Below are 25,791 nucleotides of genomic sequence, written 5' to 3'. Positions count from 1 at the left end.
GTGTGTGGTGGACCCAGGGAGAGATGATGGATCAGCTTCTACTGATCCAGTGGTTGTGGAAGGTGGGGAGGTGTGGGAAGGCTTAGGAGGTAATCAGTTTGTGTTGGTTTGGGGATAGGAAGTGCAGGAGAGGGCAAGAGAGGTATTAGAGATGAATTCTAGATTTTATTTTGCATAGGTAGGATGGGTGGTGGTGACAATCCCTGAAGGAGGGCCGGGTTTGAGAGTTGGGAAAAATTATGAGCTTGGTTTTGGACAAACTGAGTCTTTGAGAAAACCAGCTATAAATGCCAAATCGGCACCTCCACTTAAGCAGGTGTGTAATAGCCTACTTTTATTGCACCCCAACAAGGCGCTGTGCTAGGCGTTTCATATAAAATATTTTCTCCAATCCCAAAAATACTGAGGCAGAAATTATTTTTCCCATTTTATTGATGAGAAAACTGAGGCTCAGGGAAGTTAAATATCCTGCTTACATTCAGTACTTGAAACCCAGACATTTTTAACTCCAATTGGAGTTCTTTCTCCTTTGTCCTGCTATATCTACAAGTCACAGAAGCATCAGGGAAGCCTACAGAAGAGGCTGAGGAAAAGTGAAAAAATTCCGTTACGAGGTCTTGTTTCATTTGGGGGAAAATATGGGCTTTGTCTCATTGGATTCTAGAACAGGTTCATGTGAATTTCAAATATCAATCAATCAGCACCCCGTGAGCAATTACTATATGCTTAGAACTTTGCTGGCCATTATAAAAAAGATTATGAATAGTGTAAAATATGATCCTTGATTTCATGAGCTTAAAATTTAGTTGAGGAGGCAAATACACTCAGGAAATAATTTTACATATAATAACATTATATGCTGATAACAAAATGCCAGATTGTGTAGGACTGACAGCCCGAGAAAAGACTAATACATATCATGACAAGGCGTCATTTACGAGAGACTTGCATTGCGTGTATAAAAGGAAAGCGAAGAAGGAGAGAATGCTGTGTGTTGATGGCCTAAGAAATTTCAGCAATTGAGTGTTGGTCTGCACATTGGATTTCTCCTTCCCAGGAAATTTCTTAAGATATGCCATTAATTACAGCTAGCTAAATGAAGTATGCATCAAATGGTCTGAGAGTTGAAGTTTTTGGAAACCTATTTTATTTAACATTTATTTTTGAAATTCCTGCAACCAAGAGTGCTTTGCTTTTTTTGATAGACCAGGGACAGCAATCTGTTCATATCTTTGTTGAAGGAAAGGCTGAAATTGCAAATGTGTTCAAATCTGATACAATCTAAATCCTTATCCCAATAATGAAAAACGCCATCAACAAATCTTAGTCTAAGATCTTTGAGGCTCCAGAAAGATTACTCTTTATGGGAAAATCACTTTGAATTTATTTCCAAAAACAGAGATAAGACCTCTCTTAAGTAATGGCATCTGGAAAATAGAAATTTTCTTTGTAGTATGTATTATAATAACTGATATTTATATAGCACCTTATGATGTGCAAAGTACTTTATATACTTTATCTCATTTGATAACTAAGCGAAGCTAAACTTTCATCAGAAAGTTATGTTGCATATATAGTTCCCCAAAGAGGAAAAAAGTGTCAGTTTTAACAAATTTAGAAACAATCAGTCTTAGCTTCTTAGGCAGTAAGAGGGATGTCGTGGGTTACCACACAATATAATAACTGTGTAATAATGTAGTAATGATGACACTTATAAGAATAACACATATTGAGCCTTTGCTGTATATCTGGTACTGGTCTGTGCACTTATATGTATTAACTTGCTTATTTCTACAAAACCCTCCAAAGGAAGATATTATCATTGTGATTTCTATATTGCAGATGAGGAAACTGAGGCACAAGTGTTTCTGTAACTTGCTAAAGGCACAAAATTAGTAAGTAGAAGAGCTGGGCTTTAAAACCAAGAGTCTGGCTCCAGAGCCCTCACTCTCCATCACTAAAGACTCTTTCCAAAATGCAAACTCTTTCTTATATAAACATTGTTTCCTAAACAAAAATTGTGAAACAGCCAATGATTTACAAACAAGAATAAAGGGATAAAAGGAATAGGGACCATTGTGAATGCTAATCAAAATTGCTTAATAAAATCATATAGAAACGAAGAGAAATCATGAAAAATAAAAAATCTGCTTAAAGAATTAGAAATTGAAATGTTGTGACTTTTGACTAGTCTCTGAAGAAAGAGAAAGGAAGGTTAAGAAGAGACCAATTCACGATCCAAGAATAACCCAGTGTTATCATAATTACAAAAATATGCTTTTAATCCTTCCTAAAAATATTTCCTGCTTTACTCAGAGAGGACACCAGCAGTTCTTCTAATATCGAATAATTCCATTCCCAAGCAAGAGAGAGTGGATATTCTAAGATCTTGAGTACCTCATGGAGGACCCCCAACTCTTTAACCCACTCCTCACACTGGGTACGAGAGGTGTAAATGGCAACGTGGCTGCAGAATCCCTTCTTTCAACTCTGTCTTCTTTGGAGTGAGGATACCTGGCACACAGACCTACCCAGCTTTCCAGAATTCTCTTGTCACAGGAAGGAAACTTTGTCCCTTGAGGTTTGAAGATGTCTGTAATTTGGAGTGGAAGATGGTAAGTCCCCATCAGCTCTGATAAAGTACAAAAGGGGGATTTCATGGCTGCTTTGCATTGGGGGATGAATGAAAGATGCTTTTCTCCAAAGTTCCCCTCAGAAGGCTAAAATAGAGCATTTTTCCTGCTGTCTTTATGCAGTCAAAGAGAGAAGGGTGTAGCTCTCATGAAATTAGTATTGCTTGCCTGCTGCAGAGTTAGAAACTCACAGAGGAGATGCCCAAGTATAAGGTCTGTGGGTGCTTAGCTCTCTGACTCCTAATCTGGAGAGCCACCTATTATCTCCTATGGCAAAGGAAAGGAAAAAGTATTTTGCTTTTTCTGATAACAAAATTAAATCATCTGAAGTGATTTGAAGAATTATTTTATTAAAAACTCTTATCTTGTGTTTGGCTTTTTCAAAAGATAGTTTAAATAAAAAGACTTCTAGAAGTGTTTAAGTCTGTAGAACATTTTTTATCTCATTAAAAGAGCTTTATTGATATCAGGGACAAAATCTTATAATCACGGTGATCGTAATAAAGAAAAGCATGAACGAATATTTATGGATTTTGCTACATTGTTTTTCTTGACCCAATAAAATTCATAGTATTAAAAACAAGCATGCTATGCTTTTTCACTTATGAATTCATTCTTCACTGTAAGACTTAGAGCAGTGTTTTTCAAATTGTGATCTGCAGCATAGAGAGTAATGACACCAATTTGGCGGGCCTCACCAAATGTTAGTTAAATGTTAAAAAGGAAAAAGGAAATAGAATAGACTACAATAGAAATATTAGAGTACATCACACATGGTAAAAATAGTATTATTTCGTTAAACTTTGTTTCAATTACTTATACGTGTATGCGTAGTGGGATGCAATATAAAACACATTTGGTTTTTTTTTTTTTTTTAGCACTTTTTTTTTTTTTAAAGACTTTATTTTTTCCTTTTTCTCCCCAAAGCCCCCCGGTACATAGTTGTATATTCTTCGTTGTGGGTCCTTCTAGTTGTGGCATGTGGGACGCTGCCTCAGCGTGGTTTGATGAGCAGTGCCATGTCCGCGCCCAGTATTCGAACCAACGAAACACTGGGCCGCCTGCAGCGGAGCGCGCGAACTTAACCACTCGGCCACGGGGCCAGCCCCAAAACACATTTGGTTTTTATAGGAGGAGTAAAAAAAATTGTGAAAGCCACTGAGCAGGAGAGATTTTTGGACAAGCACATCAGCCCAGTCCTGATTGTTAATCTTTTACTCACAGACCCCAAAATCCACTGTCAAGAGTGACAAGCTAAATTTTGATATAGTCACATAATGAATATTATACAGCAGCGAATATGAGTAAACCACAAGTTAAGCAACAGTATAGATGAATTTTAGAAAGATAACATTAGAGTGAAAAACTAAGATGCAGGAAAATACATACAATGTGATACCACTTCTATGAAGAAAATTTCAAAAAAACAAAAATTAATATTATATTGTCTAATTATACATGCTTATATGATAACACTATTAAATAAAGCCACAGAGTAGACAAACATAAAAGCCAGGAGTATAATTACCTCTTTGTGCAGGGTGGAGGGAAAGTAGAGGCAAGTGGGGGAGAACACATAAGTAATTTCTGTGGTGTTAATATTCTAGTTCTTAAGTTGGAGAATGGGTTTCATTATGTTTCATAACTTAAATATATTCTCAATTTGTGTTACATTAACTTTTTGCTTGTATCCAATAATAAAAAGTAAACTTGCTAAAATAGTTTTATAAGCAAATAAATCTGTTTCTTAAATTTTGTCTTTGATAGAAGTCTGATAACTAACCTTATTCCTAAAACACACTACCTTTCCCAATGATGGAGAGGCCAATAATATCCCAGACAACTAAGCTTATCTAAAAATAAGATTAGCTTTCAACCAGCTGCCTGGAAATGACAGAGTAAATGAAGATCATTTTCTCAAAATTGCAGGCTCCCCTCTGTGATCTTGCATAATGTTCTTTTCATTGCCTCAGTTTCTCCAGCTGCAAAGAAAAAATTATGTGTAACTCTGGATTCCCACTCCCTTCCTATCTTGCTCTAATCTTCAAAGAATAAGACCAAGCACTTCTAAACGGTACTTCACAAACTTGCAATTTGATGGACACACCATCAAAAAAGACTTTTGAATGGCTGCCAAAATATCTAGCCCCAGCCCAGACAACACAGTTCATTTCAGAGTTCAGCTCTTTTTCTATAAAGGAGCAAAGTGCTTCTTGAATGGGTGGAAAAGCAGCTGCCTTCAGTTTCCTGTCCTTAGAGAATTAAATCATAAAAAAATGTTAAGTGCTCACTCAGCAGTCAGACAGAAGTTTGTATATGCAACCTCACTTCCTCAATGTAAGTACACAGAGTCCGCAAATCAGTCTGTGTCCCAAATTCATTGGAAAGTTCATTGTTTGGAATTTAAACTATCTTTTCCAAAAGAGACTATGTTAGAAATGATGGAATGGGCCTCTCTAGGTCTCTAAAGGAGAAAGTACTCAAAGTTCCCCTGTCCCCTCTTGCCTCCAAGTCCTCACATGGTGAAGGGTTTGGTGGGAAAGACTGAGGGGCGGGACTGTAGAGTCAGCAGAAATACCAACAAAGGGAAGCTGTTAGATGCTATGTTGGGGAGCGTCCCTCATGGGCCACTTCTCAGTGGCGCTCTATCCTGGGCAGTTGACAGTGAGAGTGGGGTGGAATATGTAGGGGAGGGCCTTTCAGTTGGGGATGCGAGTGTCAAGGGAGGCAGGCCAGATGGGACTTCCAGTAAGCAACTAGAGGACCTAGTTGTAAGTACTAGAGAAAAAGTATCCTTTGGAAGTGTTGGAAATTAAAAAGTATGTCAAACATTTGTCTACTAAACTGTTGAAGGTTCAGAGAGAGAGGAAGCTACTATGTTTGGCTGGCATGTACTCTCCTTGTCCTTTCTCCTTTTGCTTCTCTTTAACGAAGGGGCAAAAATCCTGCATGCCTAAGGCCACGACAACTCCATTCCTGGTGGTCAGACGGTCCCAGGCCACAGCCCTAACCTAAAGGCCAATGGAAGCATGGCAGTAGCTGAGAAACAATCGAGATCCTGGAGCGGGCGGATACCATGGAGAAGACCTGAGGGCCATGGGAAGATTTCATATATGCATTGAATACTATTATTCAATGTCACCAAAATGAAGCGATGTTTTTCAAATTGAAAAGTCCATTCACTTGACAGGGCTGATGAAGTATGGTCACTGAGTAAGGATGCCAGGTGATTCTGGGCATTTGTGGAAGCTGCTCTGTCGCTCTGAGCTTGCCAGTTCCAATAAGAGTCTGAAAAGGCCCAGGTAAATTTCCATCAACAACTGAGTTAATGTTAATGAAGCCCTTCATATATTTTCCTGTCACTATTCAAATTAAAAATATTTTTATTAGATAATTGTCAAAATTGGCCTTCTAAAATTCAAAGATTTTAATGATAAAAAGAGAAAACCCCAAAATATAATCTATGTCTACCTCAACACAATCCTATGATTTGGAAAGACACCAAGACTAGGACCTGAAGTGTTAAGACTACATCTTAAAGAAATATGTTTGTAGGGAAGTAAGAGTTTTAACACAAATTCACTTTTGTCTCCAGGCTTGGGACAATTCTGTAGGCTACTATTTTGAGCTACCAGCTGGGTCATTTTCTTTTCTTCTTTCTCTCTCTCTTTAATATAATAATTATTGAGAATTCATACAGTGTTTGGGACAATGTAAAGGAATGAATAGCAATAACAATAGAAAGCTTCATCATTTTCTTAAATGGAAAAGAGTAGGTCAGAATTTTGCTAATGATAAAGAGACTTTGCATCTCCAACGTGATCTGAAAGCCAAAGGTAACAACAGAAATTATCACTGGATAATAAGTTCCAAACTACAGTTCCATGGGATTCTTTACAAGTTTGACAATGAATTGACTATTAATAGAAGGAAAGTTTTAGAGGGGAAAATAAATAGTGTAAAAATTAATACATCTAGGAGTAAGGACATATTATTTTAACAGCTTATGCTCCAGAAAGTCAATACTTTTATTAAACCAAGACTATAACATTACTTTGAAACATACCAATATCCTTAGATAAAGGCATGGCAAAGTACTTTACAGAAGATTCAGCAACAATAATCCACTAGTACAGTTAATTAAGAATTTTATAGGCATCAGGATATTTCTTAGCCTCAAATTCTTGTTACTCATGAAATCACCACACACAAAGTCTTCATTCAATTAGAAGTGTAGATGGAGTAATTCATTCATTCCAGAAATACTTACTGAGTGGCCCTGCTTGAGATTCTGTGAAGGAAGCAAAGACAAATCAGGTACAGACCTCAGTTTTCTAGGGAGCTTTGTGTCTAACATGTGAGATCAGACACACCCATAAGTGACCAGAATATAAGGTCAAAAGTGGTGAGCGCCACAGGAGAAGTGCAGATGACAAATCAGAGAGCAGATCTGGGATAACTTTTGGGGGGAAAGAGATGTGCTGGGCTGTGAACTAGACATCTAGGATGGACAGGAAGTGCAGTCCAGATGGAGAGAAGGGTGTAATCAAAGGAATGGCTTGGGCAATTTCAAGGAGCTCAGTTTAGCTGGCTGGTGAGGAGCATGAAGGGGAATGCCAGGAAATGTGGTAGGAAAGGATTGAATGAATCCTTCACAGAATGAAGGATTAGGAATGTCAGATTGAGGAGACACGTTGGACAGCTCAGATCTCAGCTCACAGGCAGCTTATTTCTCTCCCTACACTAGCACCGTCCCAGTCATTGTTTAAAATCTATCATTGAAATAACTCTTTTTTACAGATTGAGAGTTTAGCACATAGGAAGTATATTGTTGCTGTTAGTGCCATCCTAGGAACCCTGTGTACAGCAGAGTAGAACCCTACTTGGTCTTTTTGCGCCATTCTCTCACCTTCCAGTGCTATCTCAGACAAAGAAACAATGTCACATAAATGTTGTTGAACAAATTAACATAAAGGAATGGGTGCATGGATGGATGGGAGGGTGGTTGTGTAGGCAGGTGGACATGTGGTGGACACATGACTGAACAGATGGGTGGAGATTGGATGTGTGTGTGGATGAGTGTATAGTTAGACAAGTGGATGGAGAGGTGAATGGTAGTGAGTGGATAAGTAGGTTGGAAGAGTGTCAGGCAACTGGCTTGCTACATACCTAAAGCAGTTGGGTAATTTGCTGTGTGATCTCACAATTAAGTGTTCAACAGCCAACAAAAAAATGTCAATAATATAAATCCAAACAATTGTTTACTAGTAAATTTTAGTCTGGCTATAGGAGTCAAGTATATTTTTTAGAGTGCTTAAAAAGTGACCACATCCGGGGCCAGTCCAGTGGTGCAGTGATTAACTGTGCACTTTCCGCTTCGGCGGCCCAGGGTTCACTGGTTCGGATCCCGGGTGCGGACATGGCACCGCTTGGCAAGCCATGCTGTGGTAGGCGTCCCACATATAAAGTAGAGGAAGATGGGCTCGGATGTTAGCTCAGGGCGAGTCTTCCTCAGCAAAAAGAAGAGGATTGGCAGCAGTTAGCTCAGGGCTAATCTTCCTCAAAAAAAAAAAAAAATTCTTTTTAAAGTGACCACATCTTTCTTGCAAATTGGAATAGGACTCAAGAGACACCCGTCCTTTTATTTCCTTCACCCCTTCTGGTAATGGTATAGGATTTCAAATTTTCCCAAGCAGAACCTGAGTGAAACAAGGCCAAGCCATCAAAAAGACAAAAGTTAATTAGGTAATTTAGGGTGATTTTAAAAATGACATCCACCATCCTATAAAATGAAGAGATTCAGTTATATTAAGAGTTTCAAAAATTGTAGATCACTGCTGTTTATGTTCAAAACCAACAAATACCACTCACAAGTGACCAGCCAGCCAGCTAGCCAGCCAACCAACCAACCAACCAAAAAGCTCAAAACACCAACTGTGTGTAAGGGGGGGCACAGTTCACTGGGAAAATAAGGTTTTAAGAAAGACATCCTTCCTATTCAACTGTGATTCTTGGAACAGAAGCATCAACATCACTGGCAGTTTGTTAGAAACGCAGAATCTCAGGCCCCATTCTAGACTAATTCAATATGCAATTTTATATGCACATTAAAGTTTGAGAGACACTGCTACACGCTCTTCTTAGAAATCAAAATGTGCATAGTGTTATAAGTTGTTTTATTTAATCCAATGTTTACCAAAGTTCTTTGATCATGGATCTTTTTTTCAATGGAACATCCATTTAACTCTGCATGGAAATTGTGGAACACAGTTTGGGTGATGCTGGGCTCAACAAACACTAAAGTCCTCCTAAATAAAGCATTCCACGTCTGTGCTAATTATATCGCTATAGACATACATACATATGTATACGTGTCTTTCCATCTATCAATCATCTATGTAGGTAATAGAAAACAGCTATGATTCTATTTATACATTTAATGAAAATAAAAGGGAAAATGGACTTCTCAGATTTGAAAGAAATGGTGGAATGCAATTTCAAGTTCTTGGTGAACAGAAGGAATGTTGTGAAAATGAACCAGTACAATCAAGAGGTCAGTGTCTACTGGGGAACGTTTACATGGGGCTGGGATTTCCTTTTACTCTCCAAGATCTTTTCCAAAATATACATTCTTCATTAATGAGGGCTAATTTTTTATGTACTTTCTTCCACTTGTTCCTATTCAAATATTTTATTTTGAAGGAATGTTGTTTTGTTACAATTTCCATAGGCTTTTAGGAATGTTATTAAAGAATGTTAGTTTTTAGATGAAGTTTCCTTGATAGGAAAGATTTGGGCTTAATTTGATGTTATTGGAAGTAATCTGAAAATAAATAATACTTCTCAATGGTGGTGATTCATTCCTTTAAACAGTATTTTAAACAGGAAATTTTACTGGATTTGGTTCTGTGTTCTCTTAGTGCCTATCCAAAAGCACATGAATGCTACCTGACTCCCCCACACCAAAAAACGCATGGATCTAAATGGTGGCTCTTTTTTCTATTATCCCAGAGACAACCAGTTGAGAATAGGAAGGGCTTTGTCATTTCAAATCTAACTGTATTCTGACCAGCCTTGGGGATGAGCAGGAGTAAGAGTGAGACTCTACTAGGCCGTAAGGAAGCCAGAGTGGCACCTGAGACAATTTTAGGTGGTATGAACAGACATCTTTTATTTTAATAGTCATAAAATTATCTTTATGTTAGAAAAAATAGAATCAGTATAGTGAATGTGCCACTACCCAAACAGTATCATTTAGGATGAGGTTAAGTTTAATAAGTGAGGCCATTTTTAAAAAGCAAGGAACATTACAGGTGTGAATACGATAAAAATTGTGACTGTGGTAATGTAAAGGATTGCAATGTGGGAAACACTCCACTCATCTACTCTTTTGTTCTGCTGATGAATATGAAGCCCTCTATATGTGGTAAGTTCATGGGAATTAGGACGTAGGATTTCATACTTCTTAGAAGCAAGTTGATAGTAATAGTAATAGTCTCAGATAAAAATATCTTAAGTGTATCTGAAATATCCTTGGGATGTAGAATTATCAATCACAGTAAAACTTTCCTTTCTCAGATATTGGACAACTGATTATATGCATTCAGTTCACAATTTTCAGGATCCTCCAAAGCATTCAGGAGCAGTATAACAGTAACGTGAAGGAACCTCTCTCTTGAAATAGGTCGGGTTTATCTCATTTTAGGTGCGAACCATAAACTGTTATTGAGGCTTGCCTCATACCTGTTATCACTTTTCTGAGAGTTGGTTTTGCCTACCATTTTCAGATGGGAACTTGAGCAAGTAATGATTCTGTCTTCAGTTTCCTTATTATACAAAACATGTAGCAAAACACTCTATACCATTTAACTTTCCAGTGCCCTGCTTTCCCCATCTGTGAAATACCACTAATGAATTGATCCCTAAGGCAACTTCAAGTTCCAAAGTCTATGACTTTATAACTATTAAAAATATGAATAGTGTATTAAACCCATTGAGACAGCTCAGCTTCCAGGGAGAAATATGTTACTAGATAACAAAATGGGCATTTTTCAGTGCCTGCCATGTTACAGGTACTCAACAAATATTATCTTGTTTAATCTGCCCAGCACACATGCATGATTCCTATTTCACATATGCAGAAACTGAGGTTCAGAGGGGTGCAACTAGTAAGTTGTAGAGCCGAGATTTGAGTCCAGGACTCCTTTTCTTAAAAGTCCACTCCTTTCCTTCACCATACCAAACTCCCTTTCCACGGTCAGAGCATTATTATTATTACCTCTGAGATAAAGACACTTGGGCAGGATTGCTGAAAAAAATAGCTATTTGTCAATTTGTCAACATAGCTGGAAAAGCATCCTAAGGATTGCCTACTTGTTGAGAATATTGAGAACACATGTCATTTTGTAACTAATCCCTTTATGGAGTAGACTAATGATGTAAAAGTTTATCAAAATCAATTTAGATGTGAATTTGCCATTTGAAAAACCCCAAATTCTAATACTGATCCAGGCTACAGAGAATAATTGATATAAATGTTATTCTTGAGAGGAAAAAGAACAGAAACCATATGAATATTATTACACAAATAGAAGTATTTTCATGGTTTCAGGACTATATTAGCTTCCATCGCAATGAAAATAGGAAACAAATATTGCCACTACCTGGAAAAGAATAAGTAATTGTTTATGACAGAAAAAGGAAATGTCACAAAATGTAGGAAACGTCTAAAATTATAACCATGATACTTGTAGATGAAAAGGCATTTTATAGCAAAATAAAATTTTGTGTAGAATGTGTCTATATCTATATATTTAGGCACCAAGTCAAAAAATCAAACTTAAAAATTGCATTAAGTTGCATCCACTTGTTGGAACAGCTTTCAAATGTAAACTGTATGCAGATTTGGCATTATCTTTTGAAATAACAACCTAGCTGAAAGAAATTCACTTTGAGACCAAACAGTTTTGATCTGCAAGGCGGTTTTGAGGTGGCAAGCAAGGGAATTTCTTTAAGGCACAGTGAATCAGCTTTAGATAATGACATCAGCTTTGAAAAAAATTTTTAAGGAATAAGCCTTCATTTCTAGTTTGCAGTCTTACTTTTCACCATATTCCAAGCACAGGGCACACAGAAATGAGCAAAAAATCATTTAAAATTCTTGAATTAGCACATTAATACCACATAACAACAGTGGCTTTCTTATTTCAACTGATAACTCCTTAAACAGCAGCATGAGAATGGTCAGCATTTCAAGTGAATTAACCAGTTCACAGCCCTATCATAATCGCCCACCTTGGACGAGGCGCTCTGATGAACAAACGCCCAAATTAAGAGTAAAATGAGGGTAACCAGGATTTTGTCAGCAGCCATCAGTTTGTGAAGATGAATGAGATCACCTGAAATAGCAATTTCATTTTCACTGGCTTCATCTATATGATGTAGGTCCTCGATAGCCAAGTAAAGCTTCCCCATCCTCAAACATTTCTGGAAGCCACCAGTCAGTAACTCGTATCCCATATGTAATCATGAACAGACTCCTGCTGGGCACTGCAGCCCCTCCATCAATGCGCAGCTTCTCCTGCTGCCCAACCAGGCCCAGCCATTCCTGGAGAGCTTCATCAATGCTCCATCAGGCCCGCCATGCTGGCTCTTCTAGGGCATGTGCCACTCCTCTGCCATTGCCCTGTTGGACACAGCCCTGATTCTCCGGGCCTTGGCGGTGTCAGAACAGTATCTCGGGAGTATGGGAGAGGAGGTCCTGATCCACCCTGCCTCTCCAACAGATTCCAATGGAAAAAGTACAGACTCTAGAGACGGACAGCTAATTGATCACTTGTGTGTTTAGTAATGAACCAGATTTATTAATGAACTAGGCAAGTGCGCAAGATGCTCTGCAAACTCTGGTAAATTTTAGATTGGAGAATACAATTTAGATCTAAAGCCTAAGTAAGATATAAGCCATCCCCACCCAAAAGCAGGCCTTGGGGCCAGCCGCAGCCTGGGGTGGGTCAGGAAGGTGAGGGAGAAACAGGTCTTCAGAGTAAACTCACCACCCAGCCAGGTGCATGAAGATCACAGGCCTGCCTCATCAACCCTGCTACTGACTGACCAGAGAGTAATGAAGGGAGGGTAAGAGGTTATTCTCTCCCCTTGTGCTTCATCAAACAGAAGCAAAGAGAACTAGAGAACCTGAATGCCCACTGCTCTCACGTGGGTCCTAGAGAGCAAGAGACTAGTGCAGGAGCAGTCACTGTCAACACAGGGATATTCTCCCCTAAATGAGCTACCCTCCCTCCTCTGTGGGGAAGCAGGTGTGGGGCCGGGAGAGAAGGTAGGAGCCTTCTTTCAAAGCCACAGTCTTGATGGGAAGGAGGACAAAGGTTCCTTCCTCTGTGAAAACATGAAGCTGAGGCGCCAGCCTGGTGGTGTAGTGATTAAGTTCGCGCACTGTGCTTTAGTGGCCCAGGGTTTCACCGGTTTGGATCCTGGGCACGGACCTAGCACCACTCATCAAGCCATGCTGTGGCAGCATCCCACACACAAAATAGAGGAAGATTGGCACAGATGTTAGCTCAGGGCTAATCTTCCTCAAGCAAAAAAGAGGAAGATTGGCAATGGATGTTAGCTCAGGGCAAATCTTCCTCACCAAAAAAAAAAAGTTGAAGGAACAAACAAATAAATTTATAATACAAACAAACAAACAAACACATGAAGATGGGCGATTAAATTTCTTCCCCTAAGAGTAGGTACTAGAACATGATAAAGTGCTGGTGAGGAAGGGGCAGGGGGAGAGTGGCTGACCCTAGTTTGTGTTACTCTATTTGAGGGATCCCAAAGTACTGTGAAATGGGCCCCTAAATGTTAAAGAGTTTATTAAGAGAGTTCTTCCAATTTGGTCTTATCATCCTTCTGCTTTCCCTGGGTCTAATGGGCAGGCAGAGGAGACAATCTAAGTGACAGACATGCTTCACACAGAATTCTCTTTCCTTCCAAAGTAAAAAAGATGTGCCATTGGCTTGGTCTGTCATGCTTGGCTATTTTCCCTTAAAATTAATTCTCTCCCAGGAGATATCACAGTCCCCTAACATGAAAATCTTCTTTGGAGCAGAGTCAAGAATTTGCCAAACATACCCACATGCGTCTATTCTCAGCAGTAAACATAGCTGGGGCTTTTTTTTTTTTTTTTTACCAGGAGTCTCTTCTTTACTCAAAACAAAAAAGCAACTGGTGGTCTGTCGTGTGAGTTAACCAGACACTGCCAACCATGCCTGTCCTGCAGCAGGGAACCTGGCCCTGGCCCAAGCTGTCATTCCCCACTCTCTGCATAAGTCATCATCTAATTTTGTAAGCAAGTATATACTTGGAGCTGGTTGACTTATGTAGAATTGAGCTTTGAAGCATTTAAAACATGAAACTAATGAACAGGAATTCAGGAATTCATTAAAATGGAAGAGTCCATGAAATCATTTATTTATTCTTTATTTTACTCAGCATTTATTTAGTATTTTTGTAGGCAGTGAACACAGTTTCTGGGGATAAAAAGATAAAGGTTTAATCCTTGTCCCTAAGAGCTCACCATCCAGGTAGAGAAGCAGACATGCAAAGAGGCAGATGACACCTGTTGTAAATCCTTTCCACCAAAAGGCAGGCACAGTAAATTTTGTAAAAATGCAATGTGACAAATGCTAAAACAGACGCATAAAGTCCTGTGAAGTACAGAGGGAGGAACAACTAAGTTTTAATATAATCATTAGGAGGTCCCTAAGTTGAAAATATTTTTGAACATATAAAAGATAAGTACTACGCTTAACTTTTGATACGTGACTATTCCCAGGCCTGGATTTTTATTACAGTATTTGTTTAATGTGCTTATTTTTTTGTTTAATTATGGCATATTCATGGTAGCAACGACCAGTAATGACCTCTGGCTTATGAAAATAGATCTTTAATAAAGTAAACTCAATTACTGGGAAACCATTGGAACATCTTGGTCCTGTGGAAAAACACAGTTATGTGTTTACTGATAACTTATTTCCTGCTTATGTAACTGACCTGCCACGCTGAAGCACCATTCAAGCAACATTTTGGAAAATCAAACAAATATCTTTCTCCGAGAAGAAAGGATTAATTTCAAGGTTTCTTGTTTGTTTCTTGCTTTTGTTCAGTTAAATTAAATAACTGAAAAACATTTATTTTAGTTCAGAATGTTTGTTACTCGGAAGTCATTGCAGATCATTTGATCTATAGTATCTCTCTGGGCTAATGGGACAAATTACAACCATGCATAGAGGCAGCTCCTGACACCAATGGATCGAAGGAACTGGGCACATACTCTCCTGAGTCTACCAGGTTTCTTTATTTTAACATTGTTTTCCTTTCTTTTTCTTTATTCCACCTTACTTTCCGAGGCAGTCTTTTGTTTTCAGCCTTGTCTGCTCATGCCTTGGGCTTCTCTCAACTTGAGCAATAGTCAAATTCCTGTGCTCTTTGATGGAACTCCGTTTCAGTGAGCGATTCTGCGTGTCCACCTTGAATAATCTAGTACAGATCTCTCCGTAGACTATATTTAAGTATAAAATAGATATATTTGGTATAAAGTAGAAATTGACATAGCATAGTCAGTGGATCTGAAGCTTATGGGAGCTCATGCTGTTTAATGTAATCAGAGATCATGTATGGTGGGCATCTGTTGCTTCCCCCGCTTGTAGAACCCTGATTTTTCCTTGGAGACTCACCCATCCCTAACTCAGTCCACATGACCAGGTAGCCATCGAGAGTGGTGTGTCACAGGACCACAGTGCTTGCATCACAAGTGGACATGACTCAAAAAGGGTGAATCAGAGCCAGTCCTCGGACTTCTGCAGGAACTAGTGGGATGAGATTTCTGTTTTGGTGGGAGTAAGCTCATAGCTGTTGGAGCCAATCTGCTGCCTAAGAATGACACTGTCTCAATGAGAGCAAAGCTGACAGATGGAGAAAGAGAAAGAGACCCTGGTCCTAATAGTGTCATTTGATCCCCTAGATCTAGTTGGCCCTGAGGCTACTATAACTTTATGTTTCAGAAAAAGAAGTCAATAAATTACTGAATTTATTCTAGCATATTGTCCTTATGCCTAAGATTCACATTTATCACATTGAAGTCTTATTCTCTTGTCTGTTTTTTCCACTAAACTGTAAATGCCTGGAGATCTGAATTCCCTATTATCTCGCAAATAACAGATGTTCAATAAATATTTCTTTGAATGAACAATCCAAAATCCATCCTTAAAACAAAAATCACACAGCTATAGATTTCATAATGATCAAATTACCATATTTCTGGGCAGGAAATGGTATGGTACTTGGTTTAAAAATATTTGGGAGGCCAACTCGGCAGCATGGTGGTTAAGTGCAGGCGGGCACTCTGCTTTAGTGGCCCAGGGGTCACAGGTTCGGATCCTGGATGCAGACCTAGCACCACTCATCAAGCCCCACTGTGGTGGTATGCCACATAAAATAGAGCAAGATTACCACAGATGTTAGCTCAGCAACAATCTTCCTCAAGTGAAAAGAGGAGGGCTGGCAACAAATGTTAGCTCAGGGCCAATCTTCCTCATCAAAAAAAAAAAAAAAATGGGGGGAAACACTTTGTACCAATAAAAATTCTGCTTATGGAATTGAAAAAAAAAGATATATGGAGAGAAATGACACTTTCTATTGTAATTAAGGTTACTGGTATTATAAGTGCAGATAGACTAGATACCTACATGGAGCCCCACAATCTGCTTCCTACTTGCCTACCCTAATAAATTAATTGCAGTTATATAATATGTAATAATTTCGATATACAACTTCACTTGACTCTCCTTAACTCTGTTAGAGTAGTGATACTATAATGGTAAAAATCATCCTTTATTCAACTAAATATGTATTTAACAATTGGGAATTTCCCCTTACGTCCCACGCCCGAAAAGTCTACAAATGAAGACTAGAAATATCACTGTCGTCTCTGCTGGAACTGCCTATTGTAGGGGTCTACTTATCCATGGATTTCTGGATAAATAAGTGTTAATAACTAAGAAAGATCAATGACTCGCAGAACATGTAATTTGTCACTCAAGACAAGCAGTGTTTAGAGTAGCAGGAAAAGGTATAGGCTAATCACAAAACATTAGAGTGAAGAAGTATGCAATTAACCTACACTCCACTTCCTCAATCAGGAAAGACTCAGATCCGAAAGGAACAGCCATACAAAAACGAACAAACCCTATCATGCCATTCTTCCCTGGCATACCAGTATCTTTCCTCTCCCTCACATCCCTTGTCCTCAACCAACATAAGCTTTTAATCGACAAGAGGGTGAGACTCACCCACTAGTAGGTGTGGGATTGTTGGAGTCTCTCTCAAGGTAGTGGCCTCCGGGTTCCTTCTCTAACTTGAAGGCCTGGTGTACCTGAGATCTAACTGCAAGCTCAGTGCCTAAGGGTTTCTTGCCAACAAAGTTTACCTTCAAGATTGCTTGGCTTCATTCTAGTAAAGAGACTCTTTTTATCCTGCTACCTCAAATCTAACCCAAAATGTAAAAAACACAAAGCATTCTTTATTTTGTGACTTCCTTTATCCTTCTCGGTTTAGGAAGAAGTTGAGTTGTGTGAGGTTCTGTGGTCTGACATTTGGCATGCTTCGTTCTTCGGTGGTAAGCAATTATATAGCAATTCTTCGTATTGTTTGTTTCCTGAATTCTCATTACTAAGATTTTAACTTTGGAAGGCAAGACAAGCTTACTTTTTCTTTGAAAGTTTCTGCTTCATACGGCCAATCTTAATTTTTAAAAATATAATTTTTTTTGGTAAGATTCTATTTGTTCCATTCTTCTTAATCCTCTGGGTTTAGAATAAACTCTGCAATCTTATTACTAGTAGGATAAACCAATTCTTTACCAAGAGGCTTCTGTGCCACTCCTTTGCAATGACAAGCAGATTCTTCTTTTCTTACTATGATAGGATCATCATTTTAACATATAAGTAACACAATTTTTAAGAACTGTTTTTACTGAAATATTGAAGGATGCATATTGGTCTCAGTGATCCTGGCAAAAGTGCCTTTGAAAATATTTCGTGGAAGATGCTTTTACCCATATGAATAGGAAACAAATGTCTACATCTATCTTGGAATCCCGTGCGTTGCTGAGGGTTCCTGCAAGCACTGTAGTTTCTAGGGACCTCTCAGTTCAGATACTTTAAATATAATCCACCACTCCCTTCACTGTTATATCAGTATTCAAATGACTTGTTACCAGGTGATATGAACTGCCATAGACGTCCTTGAACTTCATTCAGGTAAATTTTTAACCACATTCACTTTCGTTTTCATGTAATTTTTACCTTGTTACATAAGATGGATATGCTTATTGTTTAAAAATGAGAACATTATATAAAAGAAATATATATTGCATAAATATATAAAGAAATATATATTATATAAAAGAAAATATGCCTGCAATTCTACCACTCCTTCTTCATATTTTAATGTTTATACATCTAGCTATTCTGTATTTTTGAATTTGTCTTTTCACTTAAAACTAAATCATGAACAACTTTCCAAACTGCTTTTAAATAGATATTGGTTTAAATAGGCTTGCTGCTTACAGAATCTGCCCCACAACCTTGAATCTATAAGCAGAACCTTGAGGTAATCCCTCATGGCTTAAGTCGGCATGGCTATACTTTTGAGAATAAGTTCCTCTTGTTTTCTGCTGATTTACCAAGAGCTGTCTTCTCACATATCATGGACAAATAATTTGGAAGCTGCTCTTTGGATTTATGAGTCATTTTATGGTGCTGTCTCCCCAGCTCAGACTTTTCCTGGATCAATAACATTTTCCAAAGTAATTGATTCAGCCAAAAGAAGCCACCCGAGAGTTTTAACAAGGACTCTGCATACCAGGAACTCTGTGAATATCAATAACAGTATTCTGGGCCCACGAGTTATTCAGCTTTGTAATAATACTTGTGCCTGGCCCAGGGTCAGCCAGCAGTAAATCTTGGATGATGAACAAAACAAAACAAGTTACAGAAGAAATCCTAAATCTACATTGTCAATGTTGGTGCCAAAGCCCTACATGCTATTGACCATTTTTCAGATTTAAATCTTTGAATAATGTGAGATGATAATGAAAAATTATTTAATGAGGTAATAATTTTATAAAACAGCCTAGAAGTGATAATACTAGTAATAATCAACATTTTTAAGATTTAATATGTACCTAACATTAAATGTGTATGAGCCTTTACATGTACTCTTTCACATATGTGTTTCACAACAGCTCTATGAGGCAGGTGTTTTAAATCCCATTTTACAGATGAGGTAGCTGAGGCACAGAAGTAAACTGTCCAATATCACCCAAGTGGCAAATGGCAGAGGAGGTTAAATCAAGCTTTGTGTGACTCAGATGCCCTTCGCATCATGCTTACAATGCATGTGGCGTTCCACAGATGTAGGAGTATGACTACAGAGTCCATTTCATTTCCACTATGCTAAACTTCCTGATGTCTGGCAAAGCAGGTACGTGAGGAACTCTAATATGACTTATATTTGAGTCTCACCATTGGTCTGTCCAGAGATGTCCTTCTTGTATGGTTCAGGGTAAAAGACATACCTCTCAGATTATGAATTCCAGAATGCAAATTGACTGATCTTCAGGTTTTTCATAGAGCACATGAAAATAAACTTCAATTGCCTTCTCTTTCCTTCAGAGGATTCCTTCCCTGGCTCTGAAGACATTGTCAATGGGGGAGCAGGTAGCAGCAGTAAGGAATAAAGTGAACTGAAATGAATTAATAGAACTTTATTAAAGCTAATACCTACAGAACTAGTTTTAAAGGGTAAAGAAAACTATAACTCTAGAGAAAATGAGTAAATCAATACAACATGAGTTATCCAACCTGCACAATGTAATGGCAGTGATGAAACTGCTGCAGCATTAAAGAGAGAAAGAGCATTTCTAAGGCTGCCTGATGAGTCATTGAAACAGAAGTCCAACTGGCTCTAACCTTTTAGAAGACAGTATATTTTTTCTAAGGTGTTGCTAACAAGCTTATATGACTTATTCCACACCAAAGATAGACCCTAAAGAGCAATCTGGTTCTAAGAATAACTTCTAATATCTAGGAGAAATAACTGTGGTTCTGTTTGCTCACTAATTCCAGAAAAAGCATCCTTGCCTCCAGTGGTGGGTATAGCATTTCCCTCAAATTTATTTTCTTCTTATTTTTCTGGGATGATATGAATTGACCACAAATTACAGTTGCCAGCACCATTCTAGGTGCCAAAGTTTCAAAGAAAATCCTTGGTGCCTTATCTCAAGTACCTCTCGGGCTAGTTGAGAATGGAAACACATAAGCAGACAATTAGGAAATAATGACAAATGCTATGATGGGCCATCGCTGCTCAGGGCTCCATGGACGCACAGTGAGGGGAAGATGGACAGAGCGGTGCTAAGAAAGAACTTCTCTTGAGAGATTTCAGAAAGGACATGTAATCTTGGTGAAGAAGGTGATGAGGGGCACTCTAGACTAAGAAAGTTACCAATAAAGGCACAGAAGGGGGACAAAGTACTCTTGAGGAACTGGAAACAATTAAGCATGGGTTAACTGTTAAGAAGCAGATGGTGAGTGTTGGGAGAGTAGATCAGAGTCTCTAATTCAGTCAAATATTCTGTACCTTCTGCTGTTCATTAGGTGATGAACCAATCCTTTATGAATAAACATTAATACAGCTTTGCTGTTTGGTTCACGTGTTCCTTCCTGTGTCTCAGTGTATGTGTGCTGGAACATTCCTTCCTACTGAGTGGTTAGATCCCTGAGGACAGGGGCCATACGAATCAGGGAAGGTTTCAGACTAAGCATCATCCTCAAAATTATGGGCAGTGCAAAAATGGTACCCTTAAAGGTTCACAGCATGTAAAAGTCAAGATCAGTTAGAAAGTATCTTTTAAGCAAACCACTGAGTAAAAATGAAAGGAATGTAGAATATGTTTTAAGCACACGAACCACAAAACAACACTAATTAAAGAATGTTTTCCGGAGGGGGGTAAATGTTGGATTTAAAAGAAAAGATAAACAGGAATTGGCATGAGGAGCATTTGTAAAGCAGTGGAAGTGAGAAGGCTCACACCACGTTTGGATGATGGCAGGAGGATTTCTTTGAACAGTAGATTGGGATTTCATCAAGAATCCTTGAGAATGAGGACAGTATGACTGGATTAAGTTAACTAGGTGGAAAGGCTGATCCAACTAATCCTTATGGGAAATGGGTAGGATATAAATTATAAATAAACAAATTAAGTAGATAGTGGCCTGACAGAAAACAAATAATTTGATTGAAACCAAGGTAGCTATTGAGTTCTTGAGAAGGGAAAAGTATCATGAGTAAAAGGATGTATGAGGGAGACAGTGTCAGGCAATAATTGATCTGTCTCCACACAATAGGGATATTGGATCCAAAAGATAGAAGGGCTCTATGGTCCCCCTTTTAATGACCTTGTTTTGATACGAGCAATTCCACACCAAAAACTGAGGAGACAGACTAAATGGAGCAGAGGCTCATGGTTCCAGCCTTGATTTTCTCTGCACTACTATTTCCCCTTTCCAGTGTGGCAACGTAGAATTTTAAAGTTGTTTTTAACTTGTTTCTGTCTCTACTTTGGTATGTTATCTGGGGCAAGCCACCTCATCTCCCTGGATATCAGATTCTTCAACTGTAACATGAGGAGGTACAATCTAGATTATCACTGAGGATGCCTTTCAAATTTAGAATCCTATGAAACTGCATAACAATACAACAGTAGGTAATTTCCCCCATGGATAAGAAAGCCCCTGTTGGTCCTATCAAGGGAAGAACAGAAGACCTGGAAGGCTCGAGGACAGCTCTCCAAGTGAGTAGTCCAGTGTTGATTTTAAAATGCACATTCTTTTTCATATTTTAACATCTATAAGATAGAGATACGTCATATAACTGATGACATTTTATAATCATAATTGTCAACATGTTTTCCTTCTTAGCAGTTCATAAAATAATGGTGTGTTATACAATTGAATCTTCCTTTAACTCGCAAATCCAGTTAAGGTCAGAGCATACATAGAAGCAGGTCTTTCAGGGATCTAACGCAACCCCATTTAGACGAATCAGGAATACAGGTGGAAGGGGGACAATGAGTCTCCAAAGTGGTTGTCAATTGTTATCTCAGAAAATTCTCTGGGACTGTGAGAAAGCTCCTCCACATCTTCCGCTCTAGGTCACTCCTAATAACTCTGATTCTTCTAAATAAGGCTTAGCATTCCGTTGATTGATGCTTTTATTATATTATTATTATGTACTGTTATTATATTTATCATCATCATTATTATTGATCTAGACCAATGTTTTTCAAACTGTGGACTGCAACCTGTTTGTGGATTTATAGTCGATATAGTGGGTCACCATAGCATTTTAACAAAGGAAGCAGCATAGACTAAAATAGAAAGACTCAGAGCACATCCCATATGGTGATTGTATCATTTCCTGAGACATCTAGTTATATACATACATGCATACATTCACATACGTGAGTACTGGTTCTTGGTTAAAAATGTATTTCAATTGTGGATTATAGTCAAAAAGATCTAAAAATGCTATTCTAGACCTAGCCTTGGAGGCAGCCATAGCTACTGGAAATAGCTTGGAACACAAGCAATCAAGCAGAGAGATGCTGGATTTGGGGCAGTGTCTTTCGCCCTCATGAAGAATGTCCATACTCGTACCAACGACATACTTAGCAAAATAAGATGGTACTTTGGATGGGTTTGAACTAGTCGCTCATAAACAAATCTTTGACAAATCTTTTCTTTTTACAAGACATCTCTATTACCAGCCTCATTCAAGAGCTTTTCTACTTAATGGCTCCCTAACAGTTTTATTTAATTGGTATACTTATAAAAAGAAATTCCAATTGACCTCTGACAGTTGGTGACAACATTTACATCTCTTATATGAAAATTCCTAGGGAGGTTTTACCTTGTAATTTTAACTCATATGCTTAATATCATTTAGGCGGTTCATTCACTTAAGGTAGGTATTATTTGAGGATGTGAATACCTTTCCTTCCAAATTACTCAGAACAATAAAGAACCAGAACCCCCGTGCAGGCATATAGTTTCACTCGGTGTTTCCTATATTGCCTGTAGTTTCTGCTTTTGCTTCCATTCCAAGCATCCTTCCTGTACGTCACAGCAGGGGGTTCCTCCCAAGGAGGAAATGAAACCAGCAGCTGTAGTAATGAAAATGGGAAAGGATTGGTTTTTCCCCTTACAATCTCCATAGGCCGTTGAGTCAATGTCTTAAGAGAAGGGTATCCTTAGCTTAGCTTTTCAGATGGATCAACATTCTAATGCTGACTCTGAGATTCCCTCCAGGTGGAACGTCCTGTGATTCTCTGAGATCTCCTCATGCGCCATCTTATTTTACAGATGGGGAAACTGAGACCTAGATAAGCTTGCGACTAGCCCAAGGTCAGAAAGCCTGTTACTGGCACATCTGAGATGGCTAACATGTCCCTCAGCAGATTAGTTATGTTACTTTAACTTATTGTCTTTAGACTCTTGCCCAAGGATACCGTAAATCTTGGGGAGAGGTGTAATACCTGACTTAAGTATTTTAAATCTGTTACTGAGTTTCCACATGGAAGTTTCTCCTCTTACAGAAATTCAGGCTAGACAGTTAAAATGAATAAATTCCAATAAATCTAATAAGTCATATAATCTGATTTTAAACTCCTTGCTATTTTTTGTCATGTACTTCAGACGCAGAGAAGGAAAAGCTGTGTTTCTTTCTCAAGATACCTGTGAGGAAGACGAAGAGTGAGCAGACGTCCCTGAGGCACATGCATTCTATAATAGCAATTTTCCTGGTGCCTTTGGATGCTGTGAAGTAATATCTTCTATTACCAATGACTATAAAAACAATACACCTGGTTTAAGTTTAAGGTTCGAGTCACTGCTACTTCAAAAGGAGTCAAGGATTTTATTTAGAGGTTGGAGAATACAGGGAATTCAGAAAAGGAGTGACCTTTAGAAAATTATTATTTTGGATGAGGAAGACAGAGTTTAAAAACAAGCAAGATGAGCAAGAAAAAACTTTTTGACATCTGAGTGAGCAAAACAACCTCAGATGTCTTTGATTAGCATGTTTCCAGAGAGTTTGCTGTCAAGAAAATTCCCATCCAAATGAATTCTATTTTTTAGTTCGTATCTTTGTAAAATATGTCTTGCTAGAAAAGTGAATTCATTTTTAGTATAGTTAAAAGTAACTAAAAATAAAATATTAAGGAAAAATTATGACAATCTGATAAAAGAACATTTATGTTCAAAATGCCAAAATAAATGTATAAGTATAAAAATATTGTACACACATCATACAAAATATTGTACATACACCATTGTACACACATAGAATATACATAGTATGTACAATGACCACTAAACATGCGCATTAAAGTACCTCCATTCAATATATTATGCAATAATTTAACTGTTAATGGAGATTATTTAGCAAGGCAAAAAGTATTTATTATATATTAAGTAGAGAGGCTACAAACTTGTACATACAAAATAACCAGAGTTATGTAACTCCTCTCTCTCATTGCTCTCATTTAACAGAAAACCTAACGTCATTTAAACGGTGGTTCCTGAAAGATCTTAATATCAATAGAGGGTATCTTCGGTAATATTTTTGAGACTTTTTTTCCTTTTTTCATTTTTGAAATTTTGTAAAATAACCATGAATTTGAGTTTTGAGAGTTATAAATATATTTTGATTTTGAGAGAAGAATCTGCCCTCCCTTTCACAAACATTATATTTCCACTGTCAAGTTTATATTCAATAAAGTCTTAACAATTGGCTAGGAGTTTCTCAATTTATGTTCAAAGTACTTCATTTTTCCTGCATTCACCTCGAAGGCTCTGTTAACAAGATCATAGGTGAGAGTATAAAGTAAAACAAAAACAACTATAAGCATCCAAAGATGTCACACAGTTCACACACTAAAACCAACAGACTGACAAATTTGACACACGGAAGTTCAGGTGTTTTGTTCTTGTATTGATTCAGAGCCTATTTCCTGGTACCTTACCCATAATTTTGGTATACACCGCTATTTGACTTTCAAGCCCTTAGGAGATTAGAGACAACTTTGAAGCCAGGTGGGGTGGAGTAGCTGCTGACAGCCTGGCAACAAGGAAAAGGAAAGAAAGCCATAAAAAAAAATTTTAAGAGAAAATCTTTAAACATCTAGTTGATCTAGAGATTGAGCACAGAGGCAAACAAGTTTACACCCTTCTGTAGGACCCGGCTCATCACTGTATAGTTGTAGAGGAATGTAACTTAATTTTAGCAATAATTAACACTGAGTGAAAAGGAAAGGCAAAAGTATGACCAGAATACACTCTCTAAGAAAGAGAAGAATGAATTATGTTGTTTAATATGATTTCCACATAAAACAATTACAGTAAAAATATTCTTCTGCTTCAAGGGATAAATTGTCAACTATATTGAATGACTCATCCCCAGATGTTTCAAGATAATTTATTTTTATTGTAATCTTTTAAACTTTTACTGACTTTTCTCATCACTTGAGAACACTTGCTTCTTGGTTCATGTTACCTGATATTAGACTATTATGTTAAGTTCTGCCATAGACTGACACCATTTAGAACAGGAGGTAACAGCACTTAAAAACAAGAATATGACTAAACTGTCCCATCTTTGCTTTCTATGGATGTTTGTGTCAGTATGCACTGTAGGATAAATGTGATAAATGTCATACACTAGCAAATCAACGAATTATTCCTGTGCAGCTAGTTCCTTTGGCGCCTTGTGTAACTTGAATAGCTCTCTCTGGCACAATCAGCGCTTGCAAACAGCAGATCATGGTTAGACATAATCTGGTTGCCAGAGCTCAGCCTTAAAAGATAAAACTGGGAGATGTAGGAGATGATAACAACACTGAAAAGCTGCTGGCCCAGATCCCCCAAATTCTGTATCGTCACAGAATAAATCATACTCATTAAAAAGAAGAATAAGCACACCCTTAAGTCAAAATCCAGTTGAGTGTACTCTCTGCCTGTTCCATCCAGTGCTCCTC

The 25,791-nt window shown here is 38.1% G+C and overlaps 1 protein-coding gene and 1 long non-coding RNA gene across 4 annotated transcripts in view; one reads left to right on the top strand and one right to left on the bottom strand.

Annotated features, from left to right (window-relative positions):
- RASGEF1B (RasGEF domain family member 1B) overlaps window positions 1-25,791 on the bottom strand; it is a 698,380-nt gene that overhangs the window by 83,573 nt on the left and 589,016 nt on the right. The gene's annotated exons all lie outside the window — the stretch shown is intronic.
- Window positions 2,296-25,791, top strand: part of LOC139044843 (uncharacterized) — a 60,112-nt gene continuing 36,616 nt past the window's right edge. The window contains exons 1-2 of the long non-coding RNA XR_011502165.1: window positions 2,296-2,615; window positions 17,250-17,310. This is a non-coding gene — a long non-coding RNA (uncharacterized lncRNA). The remainder of the gene's footprint in view (window positions 2,616-17,249; window positions 17,311-25,791) is intronic.

The sequence above is a fragment of the Equus asinus genome, chromosome 3, assembly GCF_041296235.1.
Source record: "Equus asinus isolate D_3611 breed Donkey chromosome 3, EquAss-T2T_v2, whole genome shotgun sequence".
NCBI classification, from domain to species: domain Eukaryota; kingdom Metazoa; phylum Chordata; class Mammalia; order Perissodactyla; family Equidae; genus Equus; species Equus asinus.
The sequence above is the reverse complement of the archived record's forward strand: the minus strand, read 5'-3'. Positions and strand labels throughout refer to the sequence as shown.